The 4164-nt window shown below is 42.7% G+C and overlaps 1 protein-coding gene across 2 annotated transcripts in view; it reads left to right on the top strand.

Annotated features, from left to right (window-relative positions):
• Nucleotides 1-487: 487 nt before the first annotated feature.
• The window catches only part of TNC (tenascin C), a 46344-nt gene continuing 42667 nt past the window's right edge, over nt 488-4164 (top strand). Inside the window, exons 1-2 of one of the 2 annotated variants that reach the window (XM_039350959.1) lie at nt 488-741; nt 4162-4164. The exon at nt 4162-4164 is cut by the window's right edge and continues 142 nt beyond it. The gene's annotated coding sequence lies outside the window, so the exon portion shown is untranslated. The remainder of the gene's footprint in view (nt 742-4161) is intronic. The other variant, XM_039350958.1, reaches the window with a different exon arrangement.

Below are 4164 nucleotides of genomic sequence, written 5' to 3'. Positions count from 1 at the left end.
TTTGGAAAATGTCGAATGTAACGGGAAGCCCAAGAGACCACAAAGTGGTCTACCTGGACCAGGATTGCAGAATGAGATGTGTGCCATCAGACACAACCCTCGGACATCTTGCTTGCAAATAAGTATAAGGTTCATTCGAACTTTCCCGCCCTTTGAAGTTGTAAAATGTAGGAGCAAAATGTAAAGCTTCTGCATGTTGGATTCTTGGATTTTGGCCTAGTCGTGTGTGAGTCACAGTAACACAAGAACCTTGAAGGTTGCCTTCTATGGAATCTTCTCCCTGGACAATACTGGCTGGCAGCAACTGCTCACCAAGTAGACCTTTTCCAAGGGTTGAACCTGAAGCATTCAAAGCAAGGTCTCTTTCTGCTTGCACTTGGGACAGGAAAACTGGAGGAGGCACCTGGGAAGAATCACAAGCCTTGGGACCAAGGGGACATCAGCTTGGCAGTGTATCCTAGCAACAATGGGCACACTTGGAGACCTGAATAATATCAGGTAAGCCCTGATTAAGTCCTGAAAGAAAGGAGGAATGGAAAGGAGAGACGTGCCAAAGGAATGGGAAAAGGAGAAAAACCAAGGAGACACAGTTGAGGGGTGATAAATATCAAAAGAGGGATGTATCACAGACTCCTCCCTGGATCTCCAAGCTGGAAGAACTTGTCCATCTTTGATTATGCTCCATGTCTTGGCTATATATTTCACCTCAGAGGGAGTTCATTCGCTGGAGAAAGTAAACCAGTAAGTGGGTTTCTGAGGATGGGTGGGAGCCAAAGAAGGATTGAGTGTGTGACAGATGCATTATTCTTTCATGACTTTTCACCAAATCATTTTTATTTCTCAGGAACTTTAGGAGATATATTAGTTCATACCGGATACAACAAAATCCATATAACCAAGGAAGCGTGCATGCGTTCCCACATTTATGACACCTCTTCACATCTTGTTTTTACATATGCATAAAAGCCACCTGATGTAATATGCTTCAAAGAGCTTTGCTATTTGACTTTGAAGATTCAGAACTCAGAATAACAGAGTTGGAAGGGACCTTGGAGGTCATCTAGTCCAACCCCCTGCCCAGTCAGGAGACTCTATCTATACCATTTCTGACAAGGGGCTGTCCAGTCTCTTCTTGAAAGCATCCAGTGATGAAACACCCACAACTTCTGAAGGCAAGCTGTTTGATTGTTTGATTGTTCCATGAAGATTGTTCTCACTTTCAGTAAATTTCTCCTTATTTCTAGGTTGAATCTCTCCTTTTGATCAGTTTCCATCCATTGTTCTTTGTCTGGCCTTTGGGTGCTTTGGAGAATAGGTTCACCCCCTCTTCTCTGTGGCAGCTCCTCAAAGATTGGAGCACTGCTATCATGTCACCCCTGGTCCTTTTCTTCGCTAGACTAGCCATGCCCAGTTCTTGCAGTTCTTTCAGTTCTTCCTCTTGTTCAGCCAAAGGGCCTCAGTGAAATATCTTGTTTCACATTATTACATTTATGCTCACCTTGATGGATGCATCGACTGTTAATCAAGCTTGGATTTCTTTACTACCTATTCCAGGTAATGAGATGGCCTGGCCCTGTAAGAAAAGAAGTGAAGTTCTGGGTTTGGGGAAGTTTTCCCAATCCTCTCCTTTGAGTGTGGAGAAACTGGGGACAACTCAACCGTTCATTCAGAGGCGCCAAAACATGTCCCTCACTCGTCCATCTTTGCATTTGTAACAACCGAGGGAGCAAATTTGGGATATCATTTTCCAGGAATGTAACTGTGGGGATCAACTCTCCTGGAAGAGATTTAGGATGGCAGATGTTTTAAATTGGGGGGGGAGGAGAAGCAGCCACACAGAGAGTAACCCCATCTGCTTGGAGGTTTACCTTAGGTCTCCAGAGAAGACCAAACAGGGTATGAGTAGAGATGACTACATTGCTATAATGGAAATGTCGAAAGAAACTCAAGCACTTATATCTTCGTGTACTCTCTTTGCTGGCTAGAAGTAAGCTTAGCAGCTGTGTTCTCTCCCCATAATTATATTTACTAGAGATCCATGCATAATCCAGAAGAAAACATTCCATCGGAGATGGTCTACTTCTGCTGAGTGATGAGAATGTTTCCACTATTCTTCACAGGCCAAGCCAATATATATATATATATATTCCAAGAATATCTTATACCGATTCCAATTATTAGCAGCACTGCAGGAGTTCTCAAAGGAATTTCTTCATATAGCTTTCAGCTTGGCCATATATTTAAAATGTTTCACCCTGCAAAATGAGTCACGAAAACGCCGTAGCCATAAAAAAAAATTAAAATTAAACGGGGCCTCTGTTTTCCCTATAGTTCTTATGAGCAAAAAAATATTGAATTGATATTCCATTTTGAGGTCTGATTATTCAGAAGTCATTCATAATGAATTTAAGGCTCTGTCTAGAGATCCGGTTAGGTAATGCAGCCTAAATCATTCATCCATGGCTGTCAGCAGTTGGATAATTCTGTTTGTACATATATACAGGTAAAAAGTGAGCGGTCCTTGGTGATCCCTGAGCTGGGATGTTTCTGTGCAGACATTTTATTACCCAGCTAGGTAACATCATCAGTGCTGGAAGAGAGTGGGGTTTGTGGTGGTGGTGGTGGAGGAGGAGGAGGAGGAGGAGGAGGAGGACTGTGGGGTCCTTGGTGCTCTCTGAGCTGGGTGGTTTTCTTGCAGACATTTCATGACCCAACTAGGTAACATCATCAGTACTAGAAGGGGGTGAGGTTTGCTGAGAGGTGGAGGAGGAGAAAGGGGGGAGGAGGAGGAGGAGGAGGAGAAGAAGGAGGAGGAGGAGGAGGAGGAGGAGGAGAAGAAGAAGAAGAAGAAGAAGAAGAAGAAGAAGAAGAAGAAGAAGAAGAAGAAGAAGAAGAAGAAGAAGAAGAAGAAGAAGAGGAAGAAGAAGAAGACGAAGAAGAAGAAGAAGAAGAAGAAGAAGAAGAAGAAGAAGAAGAAGAAGAAGAAGAAGAAGAAGAAGAAGAAGAAGAAGAACTACTATTATGGGGGCCTTAGTGCTCCCTAAGCTTGATTGTTTCCATGCAGACAGTTTATTACCCAACTAGGTAACATCATCAATGCTGATAAGTGTCACTTGCTCACTGTTTATATGCAGTAGGTCTGAGCTTGGTGGTTTTCTTGCAGACGTTTCATTACCCAAACAGGTAACATCATCAGTGCTGCTGATGACAGAAAGTGGACAAAAATGAGAAAAGCATGCCTATACTTCATCCCGAAATATTCCATTCTTCTGTACATTCGTGAAGAAGCATACAAAGGGGAAGCCATAATTAATGTAAATACTCAGCCAACTAACTGAGTTAGACCTCTATTGTTGAAGCAACACCTGTATATCACCGGAGCTCTCCTTGGTCCTGCAAGATGCATTGCTTCTCTCCTATCAAAGATCCAGCCATTAAATGAACCTAGTCAATATATGTTAAAATATGTCTTGTTGTTTGTCAATATTTTCTTCTGTTTCTTTCTGGGGTGCTCTTTGAATCTCTGCCGTCTTTTAGTGGGGTGTCTTCACCCTTGAAGGCAGAGTTCACCTTTCCCCTGCCACTTGCCTGGATGTCTCTATTTTCTTGATTGGAAGAAGGTTCCCCAGAAGACCTACCTCCTTACTTCCCTTGAAACTCCATGGAAGCCTTGAAAACAGGAAAGTGGCAGACCATCCGAGAGATGATTAAACCAAGCAGAGTGGACATTCAATGGGCATTGTCTTCCCCAATGTAATTTTGGACATTTTAAGCAGAGGATAAGATCTATCTTAGAAGCATCTCCTGGGGAAAAGAAGTATTCTCATCCATTATTTTAATTCAGTGCTATTTGGAACTTAAATAGGACATTTCAATTGAGGTATGTGGACTTTGTGTCTCATTCAGTTTTATGGCGCCCTTGTGCACTGACAACAACGATGCCAAAACAGCCCCCTTACAACACACAACACTTCCCCAACAGCCCATCCATCAACACTGAAGGATATGATTCATCCCATCCCCACTATGTTAAGTTGCACATTTAAAAGATGTCTCCTGGCAATGCAGATGGCTAGCTTCCTGCTAAGGGTTTTCTGAAGAGTAAATTCCTGTTCACCAGTTCAGTCACAAATGCCATATTTGTCTTTCTTTGTCTTCCAGTAT

Source organism: Crotalus tigris, unplaced genomic scaffold (assembly GCF_016545835.1).
Source record: "Crotalus tigris isolate CLP2741 ecotype Arizona unplaced genomic scaffold, ASM1654583v1 scf7180000018366.374532, whole genome shotgun sequence".
NCBI lineage: Eukaryota > Metazoa > Chordata > Lepidosauria > Squamata > Viperidae > Crotalus > Crotalus tigris.
The sequence above is the reverse complement of the archived record's forward strand: the minus strand, read 5'-3'. Positions and strand labels throughout refer to the sequence as shown.